Source organism: Pristiophorus japonicus, chromosome 4 (assembly GCF_044704955.1).
Source record: "Pristiophorus japonicus isolate sPriJap1 chromosome 4, sPriJap1.hap1, whole genome shotgun sequence".
Lineage (NCBI taxonomy): Eukaryota > Metazoa > Chordata > Chondrichthyes > Pristiophoridae > Pristiophorus > Pristiophorus japonicus.
The window spans coordinates 200,051,558-200,070,384 of NC_091980.1; positions in this window are offsets into that span (position 1 = coordinate 200,051,558).

Here is an 18,827-nt window from a genome sequence, read left to right on the forward strand (position 1 = left end):
TGATCTGAACTGTGCACATGCAACCAGTGAGAAAAAGTCACGCGATCGCGATCGGACCCACAGAGTGTCCATCATAAGTAAGGAGAAGTTGTGCAATGCAGGATTTCAACTGTCTGCAGCCAATGCAGCGGACAGACACCCATCGAGAGTACCCAGGTCCAGTGAGCTACTCAATGCTGTAGCCTGCATCCCGGGGACCAGAGTCATGCACCATGGAGTGTGGCCACAAGCAGCCAACACACACGAGCTGCAGAGCAAGCGACCTCAGGAGGGCCTCTGGTCGGCTCCACATCTCAGGCACCCGATGGCACCGACTGCTATGAGCCTGAAGGACGCGACTGTGCTGAGGCACAATCCCCAGACCCCATCGCCACCAAGGCCATACCTGTAAACAAAGGGTCACCTGCCACAGTTCCCCCAAAGGGGACCGGGACAGCCAGGATCCCAAACCAGACAACGCCCAGGCCAGTGAGTTGCATGTACACAATTCAGATTATCAGTTACACATTTTACTGTGCACTGCTAGGCGACAGTTCCTCAGGGAGCAGCAGCGACCCAGGACGCAAAGAAAGGACAGGGAGGTCACAAGCATCTGTGATCTGGCCCGACGCTAGGGACCACGGCAACAGCCCCAAGAGCAGGCAACACAAGCCAATCGGGTTCCGACTGCCAGCACTGGGCACTGAGCCACCACCAGACTGCAAGGACTCAATCCAGCAACCCTGGAAGTAGTTTGTCCTCACGCACCGGTCACTGCATCAATAAGTCATCTCACCAGTCTAACATACTTGTCTCACAACGGAACTACAAATGTAATGTTTCGCTAAATTTGAATGTATACGAATGCTATGAGCCGCCGACATAATCTATATGTGGGGGATGGAGAATGAAGTGGTCAGGGACTCACACAAACAGCAACCACCAGCACTCTACTGCACCAACCACTCACCCAAGATTGAAACGAACTGCCAAGGGTCAACCAGATAGAGCCCACATAGAGCTAAGCCCAGAGCACGGTCAATGCAGAGGCGATTTGCATTAAAGGCTTAGGGGAGAGTGATGTCATGTATCCTACATGGCTACTGTTCGTACTATCTCAAGGTGTGCCACCAGAGGGCACAGCAGTGGGAGACTTGTAGGTTATCTAAACAGGTTTGCCTGACCTAGTATAAAAGGCAGGCCACCAGGTGTGATCCTCATTCTGGAGTTAACAAATAAAGGACTACGGTCACTACAGTTCTAGCGCAACACATTGCCTCGTGGAGTCATTACTAGAGCATCTAAGGGCACAACACTCCATTTCCTGTGAGGGGTGGTAACCTGAATTTCACGGCGAGGGCCGGAATTATCCCAAACGGGGAGTAACCCACTTTCGTCCCCATAGACTTAGGGCTAGAAATTCATCTGCTTAGCACTTCCCATTAGCACCTGGGAAGGGTGCTAATGAGGTGCTAAGGGGTTCGCGACCGGGCACGGTGAATGCAACGAACTTCCGTGCTTGTTTATCGCCTGGGCCTCTAGCACCTCGCAGATCATGACGACATAAAGTGCACAGCGCCCCGTTTCCGCCCCAGATGTGAAATTGTCTCCGGCCCCCTGATGTACTGCAAGGGGTGAACAACAGCCGAAAGAGGAGGCATCGTCAACTCGGCTGGCCGCTCGGGGAGCGCTAATTAAAGGCAATGGTTTTCAGGTAGGCCAACCTTTATTATTTGCACAATTACGGTGCCTGCTCAAAGTTTTTGATGTTTCATTGCTGCAAGATATCCAAGCCCTCCACTTTGAGGCTGTAATGGCAATGGTGCAGGTTGCCTTGCAAAATGCAGAACTGCCGACAAGTAGGTTGTGTATCACCATTGGCTCTTCCCGATAAGCGAGGGAAGCAGCCTCTGATGCCATTAATAAAGCACTCTTATTCAGCACTCTGCCGCTACTGCCCCATTCTCGAACTTTGGAGTGCTGAAGCTGAACTTCCCAGCAGGAAGGAATCATTAGCACCTGGTACTACTTTTTCTAATTTTCAAAGGTTGACGCCCCAATTGAGGCGCCACGGACTTTCTAGCCCTTAGACCCTTTATATGTTGTAATAAATAGTATATAAATAGTTAATAATTAGAATATCAGGCTTCACGTCACATTTATAAACAGTTTGAACATTTCTTGACACTAAATGAGGCACTGAACTGTTCTTAATGTTGCTGTGCTATCTGAATACCTCTGTACCTCTTTCAGAAAACGGCAATAAGCACTTTGCTTCTGTATTTGATAACATTCGACATTAGATGCTTATGTTATGCACCCATTCAGATTAGTTCTCATCCAAGCTGCTGCTTGAAGCTCAGCACACAGAGAAGATGTTTCATACTGGGCACAGCAAAAAATAACACCCAGTGAGCCGTGCTTCATACATGCCTTCTGCTGATCACCTAGTGTCCCTGTTGATGGCTCTGAAGAAATCCACACCCTAAAGGAGTGTTGCCCTCTCACTTGAGAAGGCCACAAGTGCCAGGAAATAAACCTAAAAAAAGAAAATTTACAGTCCCCACCAATTATAATGGTGTTAACGCGGTTTGCCCGCTATAGGCGATGAGTGGTAACACAAGGCAGCTGTGTCACTTTGTGGGGCTGTAGCACTGACCTTGTTATCTATCCGAATGGGAAAGGATTGAAGTGGCACAGCAAGAAAGGAAAGCGAGAGAAAAAGAAAAACAGACTCTCAAGTAGCTCTCGGAAGATGAGAAACGGATGAGGGACAGAAATCGTGATGCAGGAAGATCCGTTAATAGAGAGATTCCATGACAAATTAAACCCAAAATAAGCAGCGCGTTTAATATACTATAAGCGGCGCCTTTATAATTGACTCCTATAGTGATGGCAAGTGGTTAGCGCTAGTTGCCTGATACAGACAGCTGCCCGTGATAAGCGTAGATTGTGTAAGTGGTGGGGACTGTATGTACAATACAATGAATGGAATATGCTGAAATAATTATAACTGGTGATATTTCTGTTAACAGGCTTAATGGAAATGAGCGTATTGTTACTAAAACTGTTGACACATATTTCCATTTAAGTAATTCATAACATTGGCTTAGAGTTTCCTCTCTGTACCTTGTAAATGTAGCCCTGAGATAGTGAAAAGCAGAATGAGCTCGTCTGTCATTAGTCTACCATTTAACATTTACTCACCTAGCAGGCAGCAGGATGCACAACTCCACGACAGCTGGCAAACATAAACAACAAAACAACCATTCTCTGCTGGCACCAGACAGACTCCGAGGCCAAGCAGTCAGCTACAAAGTGACAAAAAGAAGAATGTTTTGTTTTGCCGATATCCTGTGTGTTTTTCCCTCTGTCTCACAGTACAATTAAAGAGAACTTCATAAAAATGAAGGAAAGATGGTAAACCTAGATGCAGCAATTATAAGGCTGATGGCAATATTCATAGAGGAAGATAATGCTGGGTGATTGCAAATCATCAGATAAGCTGCAAGATGAATAAGCAAAATTAATTGCTAAACAAAGATTAAATGCTTGCACAGTGGTGTTTTCTGATAACAAATAAAAATACAGGTGTTTTGTGTTTAAGTGCTGAAAACAGATTTTGATGATGGATCAATTTGAGCAATATTGTAGCTCTGGAAATTAGGTTCCCATGGTCGAAAATAAAACTTGATTGAAAGTTGTGCCTGAAGAATTAGCCCAAAGAAATCGACGGAAATGAAAATTGGTCGGGTTCTAGAATGCTCATCATATCATATCATAGGCAGTCCCTCGAAATCAAGGAAGACTTACTTCCACTCCAAAAGTGAGTTCTCAGGTGACTGAACAGTCCAATATGGGAATTACAGTCTCTGTCGCAGGTGGGACAGTCATTGGAGGAAAGGGTGGGTGGGGAGTCTGGTTTGTCGCACACTCCTTCTGCTGCCTGCGCTTGCTTTCTGCATGCTCTCAGTGACGAGACTCGAGGTGCTCAGCGCCTTCCCGGATGCTCTTCCTCCACTTGGGGCGGTCTTTGGTCAGGGACTCCCAAGTGTCGGTGGGGATGCTGCACTTTATCAAGGAGACTTTGAGGGTGTCCTTGAAACGTTTCCTCTGCCCACCTGGGGCTCGCATGCCATGTAGGGGTTCCGAATAGAGCACTTGCTTTGGGAGTCTTGTATCCGGCATCTGGACAATGTGGCCTGCCCAACGGAGCTGGTCGAGTGTGGTCAGTGCTTTGATACTAGGGATGATGGCCTGATTGGGAACACTGACGTTGGTGTGTCTGTCCTCCCAGGGGATTTGCAGGATCTTGCTGAGACATCATTGGTGGTATTTCTCCAGCGATTTGAGGTACCTACTATATATGGTCCACGTCTCTGAGTCATACAAGAGGGTGGGAATCACTACAGCCCTGTAGACCATAAGCTTGGTGCCAGGTTTGAGGGCCTGATCTTCGTACACTCTCTTCCTCAGGCGGCTGAAGGCTGCGCTGGCGCAGGTGCAGTCGGGTTTTCTATAACAGAGCAAGAGTTAAGGACATAAGAACATAAAAATTCAGAGCAGGAGTTGGCCATACGACCCCTCGAGCCTGTTCCGTCATTCAATAAGATCATGGCTAATCTTCGATCTCAACTCCAGTTTCCAGCCCGAACCCCAGATTTCTTAATTTCTCTGGAGTCAAAAAATCTATCTAACTCAGCCTTGAATATACTCAACAACTGAGCATCCACAGCACTTTAGGGCAGAGAATTCCAAAGATTCACAACCCTCTGAGAGAAGAAATTCTTCCTCGTCTCAGATTTTAAAAGCTGGTCCCTTATCCTGAGATGATGCCGCCTAGTACTAGACTCTCCAGCCAGGGGAAACAATCTCTTAGCATCTACCCTGTCAATCCCCTCAGAAACTTACATGTTTCAATGAGATCACCGCTCATTCTTCTAAACTCCAGAGAGTATAGGCCCAATCTACTCAATCTCTCCTCATAGGAAAAACCTCTCATCTCAGGGATCAATGTAGTGAACCTTTGCTGCACCGCCTCTAAGGCATGTCCATCCTTCTTTAAATAAGGAGACCAGAATTGTGCACAGTACTCCAGATTTGGTCTCACCAAAGCCCTGTACAATTGTAGCAAGACTTCCTTACTCTTGTACTCCAACCCTCTAGCAATAAAGGCCAACATGCCATTTGCCTTCCTAATTGCTTGCTGTACCTGCATGCTAACTCTCTGTGTTTCTTGTACTAGGACATCTAAATCTCTCCAAACACCAACATTCAATAGTTTCTCACCATTTAACAAATGTTCTTTTTTCTATTCTTTCTACCAAAGTGAATAACTTAACATTCACCACATTATACTCCATCTGCCAACTTATTGCCCACTCACTTAACCTGTCTATATCCCTTTGCGGGCTCTTTGCATCCTCCTCACATCTTACTTTTCCACCTAGCTTTGTATCATCAGCAAACTTGGGTACATTGCACATGGTCCCTTTATCTAAGTCATTGGGCCCAAGTTTCCACATGATTTGCGCCTGATTTTTAGGAGCAACTGGTGGAGAACGGACTATCTCAGAAATCGCAATTCTCCACATTTTTTTTTCTGCAGTTCGAGTCAGGTAGAACAGTTCCACTTTGGAACAGAATTTTTTCTTCAAAAGGGGGCGTGTCCGGCCACTGACGCCTGATTTGAAAGTTTCCACAGTGAAAACGTACTCCAAACTAACTTAGAATGGAGCAAGTGAAGATTTTTGTAGAACTGAAAAAACCTGTTCTACACATTAAAAAATCAGGCGCAGGTTACAAATTAGGCGTCCAGAACGAGGTGGGGGGGGGGGAAGGGAAGTCATTAAATTCTACAATAAATCCTATTTATACTTATACAAATATTATACAAATAAACCCAACCTGAATAAAAATTTATAAGCAAAGAAAAGATTAAATAAACCATCTTCCTACCTGTGTGAAAGTGCTTCAGCCAGGAAGAATGCTGCAGCAAGCCTCACAAAACGAGGCAGCTGTTCCCGAAGGCGGGCGGGCGGGAGGGAGGGAGGGAACCGACCGAACGCGGGGGGGGGGGGGAAGGAAGCCGTTCCAGACGGCGGGCGAGCGACCGAACGCGGAGGGGGGGGGAAGGAAGCTGTTCCAGACGGCGGGCAGGAGGGAGGGAGGGAACCGACCGAACGCGGGGGGGGGGGGGAAGGAAGCCGTTCCAGACGGCGGGCGGGAGGGAGGGAACCGACCGAACGCGGAGGGGGGGGGAAGGAAGCCGTTCCAGACGGCGGGCGAGCGACCGAACGCAGGGTGGGGGAGCCGTTCCAGACGGCGAGCGAGCGAGCGGGCGGGAGGGACCCAACCGACCGACCGAACGCAGCGGGGGGGGGGGGGAGGAAGCCGTTCCAGATGGCGGGAGGGAAGGAGGGAGGGAAGGAGACAGAAGGCTGCAGGAAGCCTCAGAAATTAAGGAGCCATTTCCCGACGGCAAAAGGGGGAGTTCGTCGGGAAACGGCTGCCTCAACTTTCTGAGGCTTCCTGCAGCCTTCTCAGTGCTGATGTGCTGATGGCAATGTGCTTTTATTAAAAAATGTTCAAAAACTAAACAGCTACAAAGAACTACAAAAATGGCCGAGTGCCAATGTTTCCTTCACACTGCGCGTGCGCGAACGCTCCAACGCGCACGCGCAGCGTTGCCGGCAGGAAAAAAACTAATTTAAATGGTACCCGCCCCCTCCCACTTACAAAATCGGCGCGAGTGTAGGCTCCGCCCCCCTGGGCGCCACGCCAAACACACAAGGAGCTGCAGGGCTCTCCAGAATCGCGAGGTTTTTTTCCGGCGCCGTTTTAGGCGCGAAAAACGGGCGCCCAGCTCGGAGAGGCGCCCATTTTTTATCGTGTGGAAACTTGGGCCCATTAATATAGAGTGTAAATAGCTGAGGCCCAAGCACTAATCCTTGCAGCACCCTAGCTACATGTAGCCTGCCAATCTGAAAATGACCCATTTATCCCTGCTCTCTGTTTTCTGTATGTTAACCAATCCTTTATCAATGCTAATACCTTACCCCTAATCCCATGTGCCATTATCTTGCTTAACAACCATTTATGTGACACCTTATCAAATGCCTTTTGTAAATCCAAATATATTACATCTGCTGGTTACATCCTCAAAAAAACTCTAATAAATTTGTCAAACACGTTTTACTTTTCATAAAATAAAAAAATAGAAACAATGGGCTAGATTTTACACTTTTGTGCTTATCGCCCAAAAATGGGCATTATTTCCGGCGTGGGCGGTAAAAATGGGTTTTCAGATCGCCGGCTTCTCGCCCATTCTCAAAGCACCTAGTCTCCATTTTTGAAATTGGGCGTTACCGCGAACTATATGAAATGGGCAGTAGCATTAAATCTCGCTGACCTTCTGCCATAAAGTGTCACCGTCCTTAACGGCAGCATGGTAACGCTCGATTCCCACGATTCAGGAGGTCAAGGGTCATCATGACATGCGCAGAAGAGGAGACAGAGAGAGCGAGGGAGCTGAGAGAGACTGAAAGCATGTGTGGCTGTGGTGTGTGCTTGTTTGGCTGTTGTGGGAGGCACGAGGGAGATTCACCAGCAGCAAAAAGCTTACTAAGCACCAAGAACATAGTTGGCACCGCGTTTTTGTCCAATAAATAATATATAACATGGAAGGGATGGTGGAGGCCCTGGAATTGGTAGCCAGGAACACTGGTGGCAGAGGGCTCCCAGTGGTCCCTGAGCGCGGCACTGCACCCCAAGGTGTCGCACCCCCATTGCCAACCACACGAGAGCCAGCAGCAACATCTTGCTTCTGGCTTGGAGCACGTTCCCACCTTGGGACCGTCCTCTCCCATATAGGTTCAATCAGCGGTCCAGCCATCATCACCACCCCCCCCCCCCCCCCCCCAATGAAGTATCACCTGAGGAGCTCCTCGGCCAGGCGGCTTGGAGTCAGGAGGGGAAGGGGAAGGGGTAGAGGTGGGGATGAGAAGCGGGGGGTGGTTTGTTTTTACAGAAATATTGATGATTTCAGACAACTGTTCAGGTTAAATGTTTTTTATTTCACAAAACCTTGTTGTGCATTGGCTCAGATATCTACACCGTTACACGCTGGTGATTCCTTAACATCAAAGGGTAGAATTACACTTAACTTCAATCAACTAAAACTTTAACTGTCACCAAGGTGATGCCCACCATTGATGTATGACCTGCACACCCAGCAGTGCGTCAGCCTTGTAAATACCACCAACATTCTTTCAGGCAAAGCAATCATTGACGAGCTCCTGATGTAAAGCTCTTGCAGCTATCATGCCACCACGGGCCCTTTCATGCGGTCTACAGGGGGATGGTGGCATGGCTTCAGCGTCAGCCTGATTATCTGGGCCGATGTCAGCATCCGCCTCCTCATCCTCCTCTTCCTCTCTCTGCTGAGGTGGACTGTCAGACTCATCAGGCAATTCTTGTCCCCTCCTGATAGCCAAGTTGTACAGCATGGAGCACACCACCACAAATTGAGCTACCTGCTCAGGGTGGTATTGGAGGTCATCTCCTGAGTGGTCCAGGCATCTAAAACGCTGCTTAAGCACTCCAATGCTTTTCTGGACGATATTGCGAGGGGCTCTGTGGCTCTCGCTGTATCGCCTCTCGGCTTCGGTGTGGGTGTCATGCAGCGGGGGTTATCAGCTAGGTGGCGAGGCCATATCCTTTGTCACCAAGCATCCAGCATTGATCTTGTGGCTGATTGTTAAACAAGTCAGATACAGTGTTCTCAAGCAGGATGTGAGCATCATGAATGCTGCCTGGAAATTTACCATTCACTGCCATTATAATTTGCTGGTGGTCAACAACGAGTTGGACATTCAGGGCGTGGAATCCCTTGTGGTTCCTGAAAACCTCAGCATCCTGAAAAGGTGCCCACATCGTGATGTGTGTACAGTCTATTGCTCCCTGCACCTTGGGGAAGTTTGCAATTCTGGAGAATCCGAGAGCCCTCTCACTCTGTGCCTCCCTGGTCATGGGGAAGCTGATCAAGTCCCTCCTGCATGTGTACAGGGCTTTAGTGACCTGTCCAATGTGTGGCATGCTGAGACAGACCGCAAATGTCGACACCTGAGGCCTGAAAAGAATCCAACGCGTAGAACGACAGTGCTGCGGTGACTTTGACCTCGATGGACAGTGCAGTACTGATGGTGCTGGGAGGCTGCAGATCTCCCCTTATAAGCTGGCATACCTCAGTGATAACCTCTTTGTGGAAGCACAGTCTCCGAAGGCAGGTGGTGTTGGGCACGTTGAGGTAAGACCGCTTGTCCCTGTACTTGCGGGGGTATAACGTCTGGTCCTCCTCATCAGTCTGGCATGTCTTACATTAGGCACATAATGCTGTGGAGCGTACCTTCGGCCATCTCGAGTCTGCAGCATGTAATTGGTCATCAAGAGAGGGTGAGATAGAACAGAGCCCATTGCAATAGCTCTCTGTTTTCCACCAATTGGTCACAAAGAATGAATGTCCTGACGGAGACACCTATTAAATTCCAATTGGTCACAGTATGGTCAAGATGTTTGTACAGATGTTCACATCAACTCCAATGACCTCCAGAGTACATCCAAACTCCCCCGAGGTTGAAGCACAGCTGCCTTTTAAAGGATGCGACATGTGATCTAGTACATGGTGTCCATAACGCTGTGATCAATTCCAGTTAGTTCCACTTTTTCCAGGCGGTTTTTTGGGCGAGCAATATTGTAGGCAATATGTGTGCGAGATGGTGAAAGTGATGCTGGGCGATCTCATAGCCGCTAGTTTCGGCAAATATGATCTTTACGCCAAAAAAGGTGGACGAGCGATATAATTGAATCTCGGCGTTAATTCCTTGCGGAAAATAACGCTGGGCGATATTATGGGCGTTAATTTCGCCCATTCTGATGATTCCGCCCAAAGAAAGTGAGCGGGAGTATTATTTTTTCCCGGCGTTACGCACATGGGTAAAGTAATGCTCGGCGATAAGTTTCCAAAAAATGCCCATCAGTTTTCATTTTGTGGCTAAGTGGGCAATATATGAGTGTTATATGTCATTTCAGCAGTAAAATGGACGTTAGGTGGACGTTAAGCAGGCAAAAAAAGTGGAAAATCTAGCCTATAGAAACATAGAAATCTACAGCGCAGACAGAGGCCATTATGGCCCATCGTGTCCGCGTCGGCCGACAAAGAGCCACATGGCTCTCGGTCAGCAGCCCTTAAAGTTACATATAAACCTATGAACAATGAACAATGAACAATGGCGGAAAGGTAACGAGCAGCCGGCCCAACCAGTCCGTCTCACACAACTACGATACCCCATGTATCGCAACATTTTACACTCCACCCCACCCGGAGCCATGCAATCTCCTGGGAGAGGCAAAAAAACAGATAAAACGCCAAGCTAATTGGGGGAAAAAATCTGGGAAAATTCCTCTCCGATCCATCCAGGCAATTGAAACTAGTCCAGCAGATCATTCTGGCGGTATTCGATTCCCTGATGTACTTACCATCGTATCTGCGCCAGCCAACAAGAGGTTATGCAGTTTAATCCCACTTACCAGCTCTAGGTCCGTAACCCTGCAGGTTACGACACTTCAAGTGCCCATTCAAGCACCTTTTAAATGTGGTGAGGGTTTCTGCCTCTACCACCCTTCCAGGCAGCGAGTTCCAGACCCCCACAACCCTCTGCTTGAAGAAGCTTCCCCTCAAATCACCTCTAAACCTTCCACCAACCACTTTAACACTTTGTCCTCTCGTAATTGACCCCTCCACCAAGGGAAATAGGCCCTTGCTATCCACTATATCCAGGCCCCTCAAAATGTAATACGCCCCAATGAGGTCTCCCCTCAGCTTCCTCTGCTCCAAGGACACCAAACCCAGCCTATCCAATCTGTCCTCATAGCTAAGATTCTCCATTCCAGGCAGCATCCTCATAAATCTCCTCTGCACCTTCCCGGTGCAATCACATCCTTCCTATAATACGACGACCAGAACTGCATGCAGTACTCCAGCTGTGGCCGAACCAGAGTATTATACAATTTAAGCATAACATCCCTGCTCTTGTATTCTATGCTTTGGTCAATAAAGACAAGCATTCCATGTGCCTTCACGTTGACTCACCCTTATCATATTATGATTTTCTAAGTTGCCTGTTACCACTCTCTTAATAATGGATTCTAGCATTTTCCCGACAACTGATGTCAAGCTAACTGGCCTGTAGTTCCTGGTTTTCTCTCTTCCTCCTTTCTTGAATAGTGGGGTACATTTGCTATCTTCCATTGCTACCTTGTGTTCTATAACAGAACAGAGGTTCTAGAATGCAGCGGGGTTCTGTAACAGAGTGGAGCTTCTAGAACGCAGCAGGGTTCTATAGCAGAGCAGAGGCTCTAGAACACGGAGGGCTGCTATAACACAGTAGGGCTCTAGAACAGAGCAGAAGTTCGAGAACGCAGCAGCGTTCTACAACGGAGAAGGCGAGCCGCTCCGCTGCTTCACCGCCAAGCAGTGAAGGAACAAATTATCCCTGAAGGAAAAAGGATGAATAATCAATGAATAGCTGCCGATCTCTGCACAGCCCTCTCAAACCAATCACATCAGCCCACCCACATAGCAAATTTTATGAATGCTTATTATGCCACAGGGTCTCTCCTTCACTACAACCATAGATGGAAATGCATACTCATTGGACTTCCCGGGATTGGGCATTCCTTTCCCTCGCTAGAATTAGATACCCCTCACTCAATTGGGCAATATAACAAAGCATATTTTCACAGCTGTACAAATTGACCAACCTCTGAACTGGCTTAAAGCCTGTTATATCGCTACCTTTTTCCAGTTCTGACAAAAGGTCATTGACCTGAAATGTTAACTCTGTTTGTCTCTCCACAGATGCTGCTTGATCTTCTGAGTATTTCCAGCATTTTCTGTTTTTATTTCAGATTTCCAGCATCCGCAGTATTTTGCTTTTTTTATCAATTAGAATCTCTCTTTCAAAGCTGTACTCAACTAGATTAACTTTTTCTGTCAACACAACTCAAGTGAGATAATTAGTTGCCTTCAAGATTGAAGCAACATTAAATAAATCCCCACATCACCGTCCTTTCTCTCCTCCGTGAACCCGGTTGCTCTCTTTCACCTCACTATCTCTGACCCATTTCTCCTTTAGGTTAATAATCTAAGGGGGAGAAATTGGGTAGTGCCGTGTTTGGGGCGCTAAGTTTTATCTGTTTTATCTCAACCTCGGTGATTTCAACCTCCATCTCAATTCATCATGCTCTCTCTCCTCTGAGTTCACTACCTTCCTGTCCTCCCTTAATCTCTCCCTCCATGTGACTTCCTCAACCCATATTCACGGCCACCCATTTGACCTTGCCATCTCTTGTAGCCTCGCTATTCCTACCATGTCAATTACAGATAAGGCCATCCTTGTATCGCTCTCCACCCACATCCCCCTTCCCCAATCCAACCTTACTTCCTTCTGCATCCGCCCTAGAAAAAACTTTCTCCGAACTATCTTATAACTGCACTTATCAACTCCAAACTGTCCAACCTTGGGCCCTCCTCTCAGCCACCGATTTGCTCAACCACACCCTCACCACCATCTTTGATGCCCTAATCCCTATTAAACCATTACTCTCGCTCACCCTGGCCGTTCCCCCTGGTACAGCCCTCATCTTTACTCCCTTAAGTCCAAGGAGCACAGAATTGAACGGATGTGGCGGACAGCTGGTTTAGCTTTTAACTGCCAGATCTGGCTGGACCACATAAAGCATTATCAGATCCTACTCATGTCTGCAAAAACTGTTCACTATTCCAGGATCATTCTGGAATGCAAAGATAACAGCCAGCTACTATTCTCTACTGCAAACCGTCTTCTGAAACCCCTCTCCCCTGTCTCCACCACACTCACCTCCAACAACAAGTGTGAGGAGCTCATGGACTCCTTTGTCTCAAAGATTGAGAGCATCCGATCAGCTGCTTCCTTCGAGTTCCCTTCCTTCCCCTAGCCCACCGGGCCAAACTTCATCTAGCCCTAAACTCGCGTCTTTCTCTAGTTTTTCTCTGATCTCCCCTCTTGGCCTCTCCAAACTCATCTTTTCTACGAGAACAACATTCTGCTCCCTTGACCCTATTCCCGCTAAACTGCTGACCACCCAACTTTCCTTTTTGGCTCCCATGTTAGCCGAAATTGTTAATGGTTCTCTCTCCTCAGGTACTGTCCCCCTTTCCTTCACATCTGCCGTTATTACCTCTTCCCTCAAAAACGCAATGCTTGACTCCACTCTGCTTGCTAGCTACCGCCCCATCTTCAACCTCCCTTTGCTCACCAAAGACCTTGAACATGTTGTTGCCTCCCAAATCAGTGACCATCTTTCCTGGAACTCCATGTTTGAAGCCCTTCAATCTGGTTTCCGTCCCTGCCACAGTACCGAAATGGCTCTCATCAAAGTCATAAATGACATCCTTTCTGAGTGTGACAAAGATAAACTATCCCTCCTCGTCCTCCTGGGCCTTTGACACAGATGACCACTCCATCCTCCTCCAGTGCCTCTCCACCATTGTCCAGCTGGGTGGGATTGCGCTCGCCTGGTTCCATTCTTATCTATCTAATGGTAGCCAGAAAATCTCCTGCAATGGCTTCTCTTCCCACTCCCGCATCGTTACCTCTGATATCCCCCAGAATCTATCTTGGTTCCCTCCTATTTCTCATCTATAGGCTGCCCCTTGGTGATATCATCTGAAAGCACGCTAACGACACCCAGTTCTACCTCTACACCACTTCTCTCGACCCCTCCACCTGGTCTCTAAATTGTCAGACTGCTTGTCCGACATCCAGTACTGAAGAGCAGAAGTTTTCTCCAATTAAATATTGGGAAGACCGAAGTCATTGTCTTTGGTTCCCGCCACAAACTGCGCTCCACAGCCACTGACTCCATCCCTCTCAAAAACATCTACCTGAGACTAAACCAGACTGTTCGCAATCAGGCATAATATTTGACCCTGAAATGAGCATCCGGCCACAAATCCGCAGCATAACGAAAACCGCCTATTTCCACCTCTGTAACATTGCCTGCCTCCAGTCCTGCCTCAGCTCTTCTGCTGCTGAAACCCTGATCCATGCCTTTGTTACCTCTAGACTTGACTACTCCAACGCACTCCTGGCTGGTCTCCCACATTCTACACGATGTAAACTTGAGGTCATCCAAAACTCGGCAGCCCCTGTCCTAACCCGCACCAAGTCCCATTCACCCATAATCCCTGTGCTCGCTGACCTACATTGGCTCCCGGTTAAGCAACGCCTTGATTTCAAAATTCTCATCCTTGTTTACAAATCCCTCCATGGCCTCGCCTCTCCTTATTTCTGTAATCTCTTCCAGCCTTACAACCCCACGAGATATCTGCGCTCCTCAAATTCTGGCGTCTTGCGCATCCTGATTATAACTGCTATACCATCGATGGCCGTGCCTTCAGCTACTTGGGGCCTAAGCTCTGGAACTCCCTCCCTAAACCTCTCCGCCTCTCTACCTCTCTTTCCTCCTTCATGATGCTCCTTAAAACCTATCTCTTTAAACAAGCTTTTGGTCACCTGCCCTAATTTCACCTTATGTGGCTCAATGTCAAATTTATCTGTTTTGTCTTATAACAAAGCTGTGAAGCGCCTTGGGACATTTTACTATGTTAAAGGCGCTATATAAATAAAAGTTGTTGTTGTTGTTTGAATATTTAGTGTCCGACGAGATGAGTTGCAAAATTGTGGTAAATTCGGCACTTTTGCCTCAGAAATGAAGGGGGGCGATATCTGAGGTGCTAATGGCCTCAGTGGGGTGCTTCAGGGGCACTATTACCAGAGCTATTACCAGACCTAGTGAGCTGCAGCAAGGTCAAGGGGAAAGGGAACCATGGGAGCTCAGAGGGCAGGTTTGCGTGCGAGTTCTGCTGCACAGGATTCAGATGAGGATCTCGATGGGGAGACGTATACATAGAGGGTGATGACCATGCACTCTGACATGATGGGTGCAATGGCAAGTGTGCCTGAGAGCCTGTCAGAAGTGATAAGGAGCATGGAGGAGTTTGCCTCCTGCATTGTACACATCTCTGCGCACACCATGGAGCCCATCATTGCCAGTGTGCAGACGATGGTGGACTCCCAGAGTGACCTCATGACACATGTCATGGGCGATGTGGCAGCTTCCATTGTGGCACAGGCGGAAGCATCATCATAGGCAGTCCCTCGAAAACAAGGAAGACTTGCTTCCACTCTAAAAGTCAGTTCTCAGGTGACAGTATAGTCCAATATGGGAATTACAGTCTCTGTCACAGGTGGGACAGACAGTCGTTGAAGAAAAGGGTGGGTGGGGAGTCTGCTTTACCACACTCTCCTTCTACTGCCTGCGCTTGTTTTCTGCATACGCTCAGCAACTAGACTCGAGGTGCTCAACGCCCTCTCAAATGCTCTTCCTTCACTTAGGGCGGTCTTTGGCCAGGGATTCCCAGGTGTCGGTGGGGATGTTACACTTTATCAAGGAGCCCTTGAAACATTTCCTCTGCCCACTTGGGGATCACTTGTCATGTAGGAGTTCCGAGTAGAGCGCTTGCTTTGGGAGTCTTGTGTTGTGTTGGGCATGCGAACGATGTGGCCTGCCCAATGGAGCTGGTCGAGTGTGGTTAGTGCTTCGATGCTGGGGATGTTGACCTGATTGAGAACACTGACGTTGGTGCGTCTATCCTCCCAGGGGATTTGCAGGATCTTATGGAGACAGCATTGGTGGTATTTCTCCAGCGATTTTAGGTGTCTACTGTAAATGGTCCACGTCCCTGAGCCATACAGGATCACTACAGCCCTGTAGACCATGAGCTTGGTGTCAGATTTGAGGTCCTGGTCTTCGAACACTCTCGCCTGAGGGCGGTAGCAATGAAACGTCTTACTGCTGTAATGCAGTCAATGGTTGCTCGCATGGAAGCTCAGACTACTCTCATGCAGTCTCAGCTGCATGCCAGGCAAGCTCTGGCTGCTGCCATCGCCGCTGGGTCCACCACAGTCGACCACGAATCTCACGGTGTTGCAGCAGCTCAGCAATCTGTCCTGCAGCAGATTGGTGGGGGTGCTGAGGTGCTGCCCGGGGGAATGGCAGTGGGTCAGTGGAGCAGGAACCTGCTGTCTTCTCTCAGGATGACAGCATTCCTGATCCCACGACTGCCACTCCAGCATTGCACTTATCGTTCCCCTCACCCTGCCAGCCTAGACATCTGCCGCCCAGCCTGAGGTGGTGCAGTCTACAGCCGGGCCTTCCAGGCCCAGAGTTGATTAAGGGTGTCCTACAAGGCCATCCGTAGTCTCTAGCCCTGACACACAGCAACCTTCTACCAGCCATGCTGCAGCCACAGGAGCAGAAACCAAGTACAGGCAGCAGAAAGAGCGTGCGGCAAACCACTCACCCCTTCCCTCAATACTATCTGTCCCACCTGTGACAGAGTCTGTGGCTCTCGTATTGGATTGTTCAGCCACTAAAGAACTCACTTCAGGAGTGGAAGCAAGTCTTCCTCGATTCCGAGGGACTGCCTATGATGATGATGATGACAGGGGACACACTGCAGAGGAGTATTAGAATAGGTCAAACGGGACTATAAGGAAATGTACAAGGGTGATGAAGAAATACACAGTTATACATTTTATTATTGTTTGATAAATGTTGATTGGAATGTTTAATGTTTGCCAGTTCTTACCTGAGCTGCTAGGTGGAGCACTTTATTATGACAAAGCACTCCATTTTCCAGAGAGGGGAGCGAGGAAGAGGTGGGTGAAGTCTCGCCCCCGTTGCTGAATTGAGTTTACCACCCCTCAAAGGAAGCGGAGCCCAATCTTGTGCACTCCACTTCCTTTAGGGGCGTGTCCCAGGGTGCTACTGGGATGAGGAGTGCAGAGCTAAATGGATACTTCATGTAGCGCTGACAGGCTTCAAAACCCCTCCCCTTCACTTAAAGGGGAGTGCCACTGTGCACTCTGCAAGGCCTCTGACGGCTTCCACTAAGCCACCAGGGCAGCGTGGGACCGGGCCTGCAGCCCAGCATCCAAAACGGAGTGCCAGGTTGCACGATGGCAGCCTGCACCATGCTAGCAAGCCATCAGTGGAGCCGACCAGAGAGTTGGCAAACCACTAAAGATAGCGGCGCAGAGCGCTGACGCGCTCCCCCTTTAAGTGCCGTCCCGCGAGTGGCTGTCAGCCAGCTGCTGTTGACATCCGCTCGCGCCAGCCTCGCGGGCAATTTCCACAGCGGGGCAGAAAGGGGTCAGCGCAGGGTGGCAAGGGGTCACCGCGCAAGGGGTGCTAACCACGGTGCGCGGCGCTGCTGTGGCAGTTCCTCCATAAACCCAGGGCAATTTCCGGTGAGCCGATTGAGCCCCCCCCCCTTCACCCCCCTTATGGGCCTCTAAAAAAAGGGGCAATTTCGCCCATGAGTTTTCAATGAAACACACGTCCCATGTATTGCATTTAATATGTAAAAAAAAAAGAACGACTTGCATTTATATAACTCCCTTCACGACCTCTGAACGTCCCAAAGCGCTTTACAACCATAGTTGTTTAACGCTAAAGGAACCATTTTTCCCAAAGGAATAAAAGCATAGGTAGGCTGGCAATGGAGACAGTGCGTGAGGCTATTCAAAAGGTAAGTGGTTGGATTATAGCTTCAATGCCATTCTGCCTCAGTTGCCCTCAGTAAGCCAGATTCACCAGTTCTTACCTGAGCTGCTAGGTGGAGCACTTTATTGTGACAAAGCGCTCCATTTTCCAGAGAGGGGAGCGAAGAAGAGGTGGGTGGAGGAAAACTTGCAGGGGTTAACCTGACATTGTGAAGGCCGATTTCTTGTTAGATTATCACTGATGTCAACTGCCGGGAGCATTGTGCCACAGACTGCCCTGACCTTGTTGGAGATGGATAGTATAATATTGGCAGGGTACAAATTGGCCATGTAAAGGGGTAAAACTGTGAGAAATAATTTTTAAAAACCTGAAGAAAAAAATCTTAATTACAACTTTTAAGGACTGAAAAAATAATCATGCCACCCTGATAACCAGTGGAGGAAATGTAGATGTATAATTAATCGCTATATTAAGAACCTTTAATTAGAGCTATGTTGACGACTTACCAGCGAACTCGAGTATCAGTGCGTGACTGCAAGTTACAAATGACAGGTGAAAAAGGCAGAGAGTTAATCTTCTAGATGAGCTGTCACATCTTTTTTTTTCAGATCTTAAAATTAGGATTGCACACAGAAAGGAGGGAGCAGCCATTAAATGACAGCAATGTGAGTGTACTTGGTAAATATCTGGAGGGTGTAAAGAATGCTACTCAACAGGGGAATATAACTGTGATTTGAATACAAGGTCTGATTTCAGTGACAGTAGGGTAAACTTCTCATCAAATGCTGTATGCGGTTATGTAATACCAAATAAAGCTTACTCTAGACATCTGTTTTGAGCGCATTGGTATTCAAATTATTAATAATTCAGTTTGCTAACCCTTTCAAGCCACGCCATCCAAAACTGTCCTTATGTGTACAGACCAAAGTGACAAAACGTACCTCGGAAAATAGCGGCAGTTAATAATATATACAGCCATTACTGATTTGTTATATTTGTGTGCCGAGTCAGTGTTTTTTTGGTCAAGGGGCTCTCTCTACTCAGAGTCAGAAAGATGTTTATTACAGCAGATTGATAGACGTTCTAAATAGCTGCCGGACAGGTTTGCCAAAGTGCCCGGTTGTGGAAAATCTAAGGGGCTAAACGCAATTAATCTCTCTACCAAAGTGCCCTTCCCC